Below are 12256 nucleotides of genomic sequence, written 5' to 3' on the forward strand. Positions count from 1 at the left end.
AGTAGCCTATCCCTTCTCCAGTGAATCTTCCCTACCCAGGAATCGAATTGGGGTTTCCTGCTTGAACATATTGTCAGTTTAGAAAGCAAAGCAGTTATCAAAAACTCCTGAAAGTGAAGTCACTCAGTCATCTCTGACTCTTTGCCACCCCATGGACTGTAACCTACCAGGCTCCTCTGTCCATGGGATTTTCCAGGGAAGAATACTGGGGTGGGTTACCGTTTCCTTCTTCAGGGGATCTTCCCGACCCAGGAATCGAACCTGGTTCTCCTACACTGCAGACAGACTCTTTACTGTCTGAGCTACTGGGGAAACCTTTCAAGCTAAATTCCCCCGAAACTCCTGAGGGCATCTTAATGGACTCGGGACTCAAAAATGGGCCAATTTGAGAATCAGTAAGAATAGTATCTATGGTATATTTTGAAACACATTAAATATATTTGAATTCAAAGCTTTCAGTAATTCTCCTTTAGGGAATACCAGTAAAGTAACTCGTTTTGAAAACTGACGATGAGTGGAAAGACTCAAGTATTGTCCTTGCCTTTCTTCTACGAACTGTAGCTCAGAATAACCATGTGCCAAGAAATTTCTAATTAGTGGCATATTTCCCAATTCTTAAAAGATGGAGGAATGATAGAATGTCACCGTGTCACAATTTTGCAAACTCTAATGAATTAAGGGATATTGCCAGTGACCATCAATGCTTTGCTGTTATCACAAAAAGAGAGAAAACCAGCTAGTACACCCCACCAGCTATAAGATTGTCTTGCCAGAAACTTGAGCCAAATGTGATCAAGCTTATAGTTGTAACACCAATTTCCAGGAGATATAGAGGATGTATTCAGTGACACCATGAGGAATATATCAGCATAATCCAGTTCCAATGTAGGGACCTTATTTTGTTTATGATTCAAGTAACTAAAACATTTGGGGACATTTGAAAATTACATGTTTAATGAGATTAAGGCATGAATCATTTTAGAGGTTTAATGATACTGTGATAATCATTTAAAAAAATTCATCTCTAAGAGATATGAGTTGAAATACTTATGTATGAAATGACAGTATGTCTGGCATTAACTTCAAAATACCTCTGGTGGGAGGATGGGCAAAGTTGTTCATGAGTCAACTGACGGTTGTAAAAGGTTCTAAGCTGGTTTATTAACTCTCTTTATCACTTCTGAGATTTTTGTGCTAATCTTTTCTAAAGTTGTACAGTCTGTAGCCTTTGGGATATAACTTGGAGTGAGAAACTACTCTTTCCTCAGTTTTTTATAAGTTCAATGTGAATTTTGAATCTTGTTAGTAAGACAGTATTTGTTATAATAGTACCTAAGCTGTATGAATATCTTACTTATATAGAAACCATTTTGCCAGGTTTTTTAGAATGTGTTTACTGAAGTAACATTGGTTTATAGCACTGTGTATTTCATGTGTACAGACTCAGATTTCTTCTCTGTGTGCTGCGCTTTGCTCACCACCAAAACCTTACATCTCCATCTGGCAACACGTGGGTGATCCTCTTTACCCATTTCGTCCTCTCCGCCTTCCCCTCCCCCTTCCCCTGATTACTGGGTAACCACTATTCTGTTGTCTGTGGCTCTGTGTTTGTTTTGATTTGTTGATTCTTTGTTTTGTTTGTTATAGTCTTTGCATGAGTGAAATCGTATTTATCTTTCTTTGCATTATTTCATTTAGCATAATACCCTCAAGGTCCATCATCCTTGCTGTTGCAAATAGCAAACTTTTCCTCTTTTTTATGACTGAGTAGTATTCCATTAAATAATGTATTTATGTATATATCTCACATCTTTATCCATTTATCTGTTGATGATCACATAGGTTGTTTTTACACAACTTAAGTATTACAGTAATTCTTGTAAATAATTATTTTGCCAGATTTTAAATACTTAGTATGGTGCTTAAAAAAATAAGACTAAGTATATGGAGGCCAAAGAGATGAGGATGCTTCAGTGCTCATGGTACAGAAGAACAGAGGAAACGTTACTGTCGAGGAAGTTGGAGGAGGAGATTTTTATTCTCCTGGCCGCTGGCTTCCTTCCCTTTCGTTTCTGTTGTCGTTGCCGTGTACCGGGCACTGACTGTGGAGTGGCTTCTTTAGCCATCTCCCTGCGCTTTACCCCTCCTGCAGCATGCTAAACTTTTTGAGAGCTGAATTTCCATTAAGGTTTGTTGAACAGATGTAGAGAGATATTGACCATATGAGTTCCCCATAGCCATTATTATGCCTCGGATTGAGAAATGTTAAGCCAAACATTAAACATGTAAAGAGAAGAGGAAAGAGTGAGCTGAGAATGAAGGACATGGTCTGGGAGGACTGACCCCAGAGGGTAGCCCTGAAAGGACTTCTGGGGTCTCTATGTGATTCAGTGGGCACAGATGTCATCCTGACAAATGCTGGTATTGAATGGTCCAGCCTAGTGCTTATCAAGTGGTAGAGAGAGAGTTTAGGCAGTGGGCAGGAGTTCAGAGTATGACAGGGCTGTGCTGTGATTCTGGGAAATGAGCCATTCATGGCAGTGACGACAAGTGTTGGGGTTGGGAAGAAGGCTGCAAGTGGAAGTACAAGCTTGGAAGTATGAGGGAAAAGCACCCAGTTCTTGTGGGTAAGAGGCAGGACCTTGATGCTAGAAAGGCAATAAGACAAGTGATAGAATGGGCCTTGCAGGAGGAGCTTGGATCTGTGGACTGGGCCAGTATAGGAGATGGGAGGTGTGACACAAGGAGGCTCTTTTGTGACCCCATGGACTGTAGCCTGCTAGGCTCCACTGTCCATGAGATTTCCCGTGCAAGCCTACTGGAGTGGATTGCCAGTTCCTTCTCGAGGGCATCTTCCCAACCCAGCAGTAGAACCCAGGTCTCCCGCATTGCAGGGAAATTCCTTACCACCGAGCCACCTGGGAAGCTCTCTAAAGCCATATGCTTTCCAGACAAATATATTTGTTTGACTTGGAATTTAAAATGCCTACTCTGTTGAAAATGTTCTCTCATAGGCCTCTTCTCGTGAGGCTTTGGGGGTTCAGATTTGTAGTATTTGCATTTTCTGGGAACGCGCAAGTTAGGGGTAAAGCAGTCCTGGGCTGATAATCTTCCTGGGTTACTTGGCAGATGCCATTATTATGGAAAACATAGTCTCTAAGCCAGTTCACACAAGATTCCGAGATAAAGGCCCACTTTAGCCACAAATTCACAATTCCATACTTAGTAATTGACATGGAAGCTGCCTTTTAGGAGCAAAAGTTATTAGAGATAACAAGCAGCAGAATTAGACCTTCAAGAACTTCAGTTAATTGGAATTACTGCATATATCGAAACATACGTTTGAAATGATAAAATGTTTAAGAGAAGGAATTGAAACTATGTAAAAAGACAAACACAATCCAGACAGATTTGAAAAGGACAAGTAGAACTTCTAGGAATGAAAAATATTGTCTCCAAAATTAGAAAATATAAAACTCAGATTTGGGTTAAAGTGTAGATGCGAGTGACCAAAGTTTTCATGAAGTCCAACCTGAGAAAATTAGTCTGCCTGCAGCAGTGAGATAAAGCAGTAGAAAATATAAAAGAGAAGCTGAAACCTGAAGAATAGAATGAGAATCCTATACTAACCCAATAGGAAGAATTCTACAAGGACAAAAAGAGAGAATGAGGAAGAGGTAATAACAACAACAAAAACTGACAGAGACTTTTCTAGAATTTGAGAAAGACAAATGTCATATAAATGAAAGAACCAGTGCTTCATTAGGAAGCATTGTGAGCCATTGGCTCTGCAGGGTTGCTGCCACCTTTTAAAATAATTATCAGTATCTAAGAAAGTTCCACCTTTATTAATAATGCAGTCAGTTGGAATCTATTTTTAAGTTTCTTTTTTCCTGATGAATTACAGAGCTTTGGCTATTTCCATATTCAGCATGATAGAGTGTTGGTGTCATTAAATAATGATTCAGACACAGACCAGCCTTTTAAGATTATTATAAAAAGATTAAATTTCTTCACACTTTGAGACCTGAGAGGCAAGTATTAATAGATAAGAGGGTTCTTTGGACCACATTTATCTCTTGGTCTTTCAGCTCACGGGCAGTCTGATAAGTTATTCACAGCCATTAGAATATGGTGAGTATGATGAAGAGCCAGGAGACAAATGGTTTCATCATTCTGTTCTTTTTTAATTTTGATTACACTTGCTGATTTCATATAGGACAAGCTAGGATGTACTTGAAGCCCTTGGAGGCTGTTTCCTTGATGGTTGCTTTTAAAATTCTGTGTTCTACCAACTGAGGAGAAATGTTTACCAGTATACATAAGTAATAGAGAGAAGTCTAAATCCTTGGTTCTCCATAATCCACTGGCTTCTTGTTTAAGGTCGTCACCTTTATGAATTTTTTTGGTGTGTGTGAGCATAATTTAGTTCTTTGTGTATTGTACACATGGGTAGGGTTATATATGGCTTAGTGTGTTTAGTTGATACATGACTTGGTTCTATCATTATGTGTTAAAAACATTTACATTCTGTAAGAAAACTTTCTATATACTTCTTATCTCACTAGCTACATTTAAAAAATTTTTTATCTTGAGATCTTTATTGTATGGTTACTGTATAAAACACCGAGTTTAAACTTTCAGACATTTAAGAGGATTGAAATTTTTTTCATGAAAAAGAACAATGTATCTAATTTTAAATCTAATTTATTTTTAAGCTGAGGCTAATGATCTGATAACCTTTGGTGGATGGCAGTTGGGTCTTACAAACTAACATTTCTTGAAAATAGGAGACTGTAATTTACAACTGTTAACATGCGTAGTGGGGGGAGGCAGGGTAAGCCAAGCCAATAAGAGTGCTATAGAAAATACTCTGGCCTGGATTTGTCCTTTGGGGTTCCCACTCTGCCATGAAATATCTGGGTGTGAGTTGAACTAGATGATAGCTAAGATAAATCCTTGACTTCAGAATTCTGTGATAATTCAGTTTCCTTTTCTTTTTTGAAGTCATAGTGTTTCATAACCTCCTCAGGAGTCTCCTGAGTGTCATCTGAAATCTGCCTCATACATGGAGGGTAGGGAGAAATGGAAGAAAGAGGCTCCAGTTTGATAACGTGACAAGTTTAATAAGCAAGGGGACTTTCATGAGAGGCCACAGGCCAGGTTGAACCCCACACCACCAGCTAGAATCTTAAAAGTATACAGAGGCCTACGCTGGGCTCAGTCACATGCACTGTACAGGTGATCTCAGCACCAGAATTCTGTCTCATGGCCATGTCCGTGGGCAGCTTCTAGGGCTGGGAAGGCAAGCAGAGTGCACATTTCACAGGGAGTGGGTGAGGGACTTCCATTCGCTCTTGTACAGCCAAGTGGTCACAGCCTCCTGATAGCCACTGTCATCACACGGAAACATGTAATAATACCGAATATAAATTATTCCCATCTTTGTTGATCTAATGAGTGTTAGAAAAGTAGTGTTACAATGAGTATTACAATACTTAATTTCAGTCTGAGGATTAAGTACTGAATATGCATCATTAAGTTCATAGAGAAAACAGTTCAAAAATGCTGAGTAACATGTACAATTTCAAAATCTGCTGAAAGGTGAATTGTACTACAATTCCACATTTTTATTTCAAGCTTGTTATTTGATGGGGGAAGTGTGTATCAGATACTTTTATTTAAAGTGTATATAGATTATTTTTTCATCAATTTAAAGGTCAAATCATGGGGTCGCAAAGAGCTGGACATGACTGAATGGAACTAAACTGGAAGGTCAAATCTGTTAAAACAACCAAAAGGAAGAAAATATTCTTGTTCCCTCCTATTGTGAGAGCATATTTAAGAGTATGAAAAACATTGTTTTCTTTCTTGAGATATTTAAGAGCATATCCTGAAACACTGGAACAAAACTAGGCTGAGATACTAACAATTTTGTGCAGTACTTGGCCACATCTGGAACCCACGTGGAACTTGCATTATCAGCCACGTTACTGCTGCCACGCTTGGGGTTTGTTATCTGTCAGAAACTGTCATTTTATGTGGGCTTTGCTTCTGTCATGTGACTGGGAATCTTGAATATGTCAAACAATTTTTGAGCAAACCTTAGACTGTACCTAACTAATATAGTGTATAGAATTCAGAAATAAAACTGTCTTGGACGAGTTGATCACTGAATCGTTATTACCAGTTGCTACTGGAAAGTTAAATGGGTCTCTGGCTTTTATTGTAGATGGCTTCGGTTTCTGTTTTATTTCTGGGGATTTGTATACATGTTTGGATGCTAAAATGGAAAAAATTTTAAATGTGTGTTTCACACATAAGTTCAATGTTGTTTCAGTATACTACTATTTTAACACCTTTTGAGGTATAATATACACACTGTAGTCTTCACCTATTTTAAATGCAGAATTCAGTGATTTTTAGTGAATATATAGAGTTCTGAAACTGTCATCAAAATCCAGTTTTAGAACATTTCTATCACCTCCAAAAACATCCCTAATGCTTGATTACAGTTACTTCTTTCTCTTATCACTATCTTGATCTGCTTTTGTCTCTAAAATTTGCCTTCTCTGGGCATTTAGTGTAAATAAACTCATGTTTTATGAAGCCTTTTGTGACTGGCTTCTTTGATTTAGCGTGACTTTGCAATTCATCCATGTTGTAGCCTGTATCAGCAATCCATTCCTTTTATTGCTGAATCACCTGTCATCATTATGAAGAGTATTTCACATTTATTGTTCATATTTCTGCTATGTCAGAATTCTAGAGTTGGTGAGTGGAATTACAGATTATGTCATTCAGCAGAGCTTTCTGTGGGGATGGACGGGTTCTGTGTCTGCAGTGCCCAGTGTAATAGGCACTAGCCACATGTGTGGTGGGCACTGCAGTAAAAATGTGAGAGCCAGAGGGATGTAAGGGCGGTTAGCTTTGCCTACCAGTTTCCTTCTCAAACAACTACTCATGCCTTCAGCCCTCAGAGTAGGACTTCAGATGGCCTAGGAGCTGAGTTGCCTGGGCCGTGGGGCATACAAATGGTATCTTTTCCTGTGTGGTGGGAAGAGTTGGCAAATCCTGACTAGGCTCCCCTTCTCTATCTTCCTACGCTGCTTGGGCACTGACTGGATGGGACTTCTTGGCCTGCTTGATAGTCTTCTTCCTCAGTCAGCCTAGAAACTTCCTGAAGCAGGTCTATCTTGTTATTGTTTACCATCGGGCCTTGGGCAGTATCATTCACATAGGGCAGTAAATATTTGTGTTGATAAACAGTTATTTTTGTCTCTCATAGTTGTCATCCTGGTTCAGTTTAACACCAAGAGGAACTGTTTTCTTTCATGTTCATGTAGATGTGACTTACTTGGTCTCCCGCTGCTACCACCACACACACCTTCTAGGTAAAGACTTTCATTCTTCACATTCAGCAGAACAGAATTATTTTGCGAAAGTCATAGAATGTGCTTAGTTGATACGGATCACCACTAACTGTCTGGTCTGGACACGCCCAGAATCTGAAAGAGAAAGGGACGCCTGCCTGGTGTACTCCAGTCCTCAGCCGCCCGCCGGGACAAAGGCTCAGCATGATGACGATGCTGGCTTCGGTGCTGGGGAGCGGCCCCCGGGCGGGCCTCTGCTCTGGCCCCTCCTGGGGCCCGCACTCTCGCTCCGGGCCCGCTCCACCTCGGCTGCTGACCCGCACCGCGAGGCGATGGCGCAGGGACACGCGGGAACACGGCGAGGCCACGGCTCCTTCTGCAGCCAGGCAGCCCTCCTCCTCGCCGTCTTTCGCCTCGCGCCGGCCCTGATGCTCTGTACCAGCCTCTCAAGCTTCTCCTCTAGACTCTGAACTCCTTGTGGTCAGAGCCACATCTTACCGTTGTGTTTACACCCCGTGCTAACTGATGAATGCCTTATGTACTAAACGAGTGTTGAATTATCTGTCTAAAATAAGAGTATGCACGCAGTAGGGAACTAGAATGAATCTTGGTTCTCAATGGTCGTTCATAACATATCTAACTTCTTAATCTAAAGATGTTGTGAAGTGCTTTTTGAAGAGGTATGTGAAGAGTTAACACTGGCAGTTTCATGACTTTTTTTCCCTAATGGCTGTACATTCAAAATCTTCCTTAGAGTCAGAGAGAGATTAATAAGTAACTTGGTCAAAATTACCAACCAGTAAGTGTCAGGGCTTGGAATAAACCTGTGTCTGTGTTGGAAGAGCTCTTTGTAACTCCTGTGCCTTGCAGCCTCTCCATAGCACTAAACTGTTGACCAAGGCTGAAACTGAGTATATTTGGAATCCTCATGGCTCAAAATTTTTCTTTGGTGTTCACTTTATCTTTGATTATTGATGTGTATGTAGAACCTTAGTTGTGTGATATTAGGGGTAATTGCTATGCCTTACATAATAATACAATGTTTTAAACCTTGCTGTGGTTTCTGGGGAAAGTTCACCACATAATTAGATGCTTCTCTCTGTTTCTTTACATTTCATCTCCCTTTCATGACTTTCGTATAACTAATATGTATGTCTGTTTTTTGTGAATGGGTGTACATTCAATTAAAATAAGAAGGAGACAGGATACATGAGTTTTTAAATGTCAGAAACATGCTGCAAATCAAATGTAGAACTGAAGGAAACAGTTCAGCTTTGTTTAAAGGACAGTTTGATGTATACCTTATAAGGAAATGAGAATTTGGGATATTACTTCAGTTTTTTCCTGAAATGTTTTAATCTCACGCTCATTATGTATGAGGCACTACCTGGAGTCCTGGGGAATGAGGCAGAGTATGAAACACCTGAGGGGCATCCTATTCCTATTGTGAAGTTCATAGTTTGGTAAATAGAGGAAAACCCATTTTTAAAAAATGAGAGCAGGAGCATAACATTTCATGGAGAAGGCAATGGCACCCCACTCCAGTACTCTTGCCTGGAAAATCCCATGGGCGGAGGGGCCTGGTAGGCTGCAGTCCATGGGGTCTCTAAGAGTAGGACACGACTGAGCAACTTCACTTTGACTTTTCACTTTCATGCATTGGAGAAGGAGATGGCAACACACTCCAGTGTTCTTGCCAGGAGAATCCCAGGGGTGGGGGAGCCTGGTGGGCTGCCGTCTATGGGGTCGCACAGAGTCGGACATGACTGAAGTGACTTAGCAGCAGCAGCAGCAACATTTCATAGTGCAACTTGTGATTAATTACAACTACTCTAGGGATTCAGGAATAGGAACAAAATGATCTGGGTTGATCTATGGCTGAGATACAATTTGTGAACGATTTTCAAAGGGTGTTTGGAGTTTGAAACAGGCAAGCACAAATGACAAAACACTATTTTATAGTTCTCCTTTGGGCAGAATTTCTTCCCTAGGTGTCTAAAAGAAGGATTTAGGTGCTAGGTTGCCTCTTTCAGTTGTTTTTTCCACGGTTACAACAGAAACGTATTAGGATGTGATTCCTTTCCGTTTGCAGTGTAGCCTGTCCTAACTACCCTGAAATGTGTCGGATAAAGAAGTAATGTGAGATTGTATAATCTGGCACAGTAGCTTTCTCTGAGTGACAGACAAGATTCCTTTTTGGGTCTGATTCCTGCTTACTTCACCAGCCTAATCTCTCATCACTTCTCTCAGGTACTGTTGGCCAGATCCTTTGAAGTTCCCTGTTCTCTTTTGCCTCTGGGGCTTTGGGTATGCTGTGCTTTTTGCCTGGATCACTTGCCCCTTTACTAGATTGCCTCCTCATCTTCTCAGGCTCAGATTTTTTTTTTTTTTAAAGCCTTCTCTCATCTACCAAAAACTGCATTAGATGCCCCTCTTGAATGTTGCCATAGCATCCTGATTTCACCTAATCCCACTGTAATTTCCACTTAATTTGTCACAGGATAGTAAGGAAGCTTCATGAGGTCAGAAACCTTAACCATTTCCCCTCACTGTTGAATCCTCAGTGCCATAATATATTTTCAATAAATATTGGTTAAACAGGAAAATCTCTCTGGGGTTAGACAAAGAGCACCTATTAGGTGTTCAGTAAATATCTAACAGTTTATTTCATTAAAATAGTTTGTATTGGTTGTTCTGAACTATTTTAACTGAGGTGTATTATAGCCATCTATGTGAAAATCTTGGTATTCAGTGAAGGAGTTTTAGTACAGTGAACTTCTAGAGCATATTTGTTATTTCTGCATTTTAGATTTTCCTTCATGTTCTTTTATTGAGTATGCCTATTCATGTTGCTATGCCAGCTATTTTTGACGAGTAGCCGAGGGGGTGTGTTTCTGTGTTTTGTATTTTTCTTTCTCCTTTTATTCTATTTTTGTTTTAGGTCTGTTTCTTATAAGCAACATTTACGCAGATTTGTTTTGTTTTGTTTTGACAATCTCTTACTTTTAGTAGGTGGTTTTAATCCATTTATATTAATTGCAGTTACTGATATGTTTGCACTTCTGCCATTTTTGTGTTTTCTGGTTTTAGTCTTTGCTTTTTTCTTTTCATGCATCTGTCTTTAATTAAATAATACATTTTGTTATTTTCTATATTTCCTGTTTTTATGGATGGTATAGGTTGTACTTCCATTTTAATATTTTTTGGCATATACCATTACGTTTTTAGAATACGTATTTAATTATATTTTGCCAGTGGAATGTAGAATTATCCAGTATTTTTTTCTCCTGTCTATATCAAAGTTCTGTATGTTTTATCAAGCCGAAAATAACCTTACCCACCTTGCTGTTTTTTCAGTGTTTGAGTTGTAAACTCTTTTAGCCCCTCGGAAGCTTCCTTGTGAACGATCGCTGGTTAGCGCGCTCTCGTTTCCTGTGCTGCTTGTGTTGCATAGGCCCTGCAGCCCCCTCTGTCTGCTTTTCTATTTGATAAACTGCATTTTGTAGTAGCTCATCAATAAGTGGTAAATTTTCTTAGCTTTTATGTATCTAAAGAATACTTTTCCTTCATTCTTGAATGGTGGTCTGGCTGCATATAAAATTCTAGACAGTTATTTTTCCCCAGCTTTTTGAAGATATTACTCCATTGTCTTCTGACCTCTATTGCAGCTGCTGAGAAGTGTGCTCTCAGTCTGTCATTCCGTTGAGGTAATCTATTTTTTTTCCCTCTGATAGCATTTAAGATTGTGTTTCTGTTGTTGATTGTATGCAACTTCTGTACAGTGTGTATCTACAATGTGGAGTCACGTGTATGCAGTAATTCTTTTTATCAAGGTATTACCTGCACAAAGTGTAAACTCAGTTAATTTTTATATGCACATGTATCCAGGTTACCAACACCTAGTCACAATGCAGAATATTTCCAGCAAGTTCCAAGACTCCCTGTATCCCCTCCTAGTCAATACATCATAGATCACCACACTGTAAACTCATTTAGTACTCCTTCATTTTGAAGATGCGTATCTCTTTTCAGCTCTAGGAAATTCTCAGCAATTATCTCTTCAGTTACTGTTTCTCCACTATCTCTCCCATCTCTTTCCTTGGAACTCCTTTGGACAAATGCTGCAGCCTCAATTTATGTCCTTAGCTGCTCTTTTCTACTTAACTTTTTGTATGCTCATATTAAGTTCCAGGTAGTTCATTGAAGCTGTCTTTAATTTACTAAATCATTCTTTCACTACCTTACCTTAGAACATATCCATTGACTGTTTTTTTTTAATATATATATAAAATTTCATTCACTGTATTTTTCATTTCTAAAATTTTCAGTTCAGTTTTTTTTTTTTCCTTTCAACCTGATAGTTTTGTTTCTGCACATTATTTTTCTTTTTTAATCTCTTGTTCTTGTGATGGATCCTTTACCTTTGTTTCTGCTTCTAAACATCCTTAAGATACTTACTTTACAATCTTTGGTGGGTTGCACTAAACGGATTGCATCTGAAATGGATTTCTGAGTCAATTCCTGATTTCTGTGGTTTTCCTTCTTGGCATTAAATTTCTTCCTGTTCTGGAACTTCGTTTTGCCACTTACTTTTGAGGGGAATGTTTTTGTTTTAGTTTCAGTGTCTTCCCACCTGTTCCTGAGTCTCCCCTCCCCCACCCCTCAATCCAGGGATGTTGCTAGGTCTTGGTGATCCTTGGTATACCGGCAGATGCACTGATGGAACCAGAGGGCGGCTGGCTCTGTCCCTGGTCTTCAGGTAGTTTTTGTTCCCTTATTAGTACCTTATTAGACCCACACTTCTGATTTAAAGCCATAGTTCTAGTCGGAGGTTTGGGTTCACTGTTTTATCAGTCTCCTGTTATAAGTTGAGCCCTGCTCCA

The 12256-nt window shown here is 39.6% G+C and overlaps 1 protein-coding gene across 1 annotated transcript in view; it reads left to right on the plus strand.

The window, feature by feature from the left end:
* Nucleotides 1-12256, plus strand: part of PDHX (pyruvate dehydrogenase complex component X) — a 72748-nt gene that overhangs the window by 22862 nt on the left and 37630 nt on the right. The gene's annotated exons all lie outside the window — the stretch shown is intronic.

This window comes from Ovis aries, chromosome 15 (genome assembly GCF_016772045.2).
Source record: "Ovis aries strain OAR_USU_Benz2616 breed Rambouillet chromosome 15, ARS-UI_Ramb_v3.0, whole genome shotgun sequence".
Classification (NCBI taxonomy): Eukaryota; Metazoa; Chordata; class Mammalia; order Artiodactyla; family Bovidae; genus Ovis; species Ovis aries.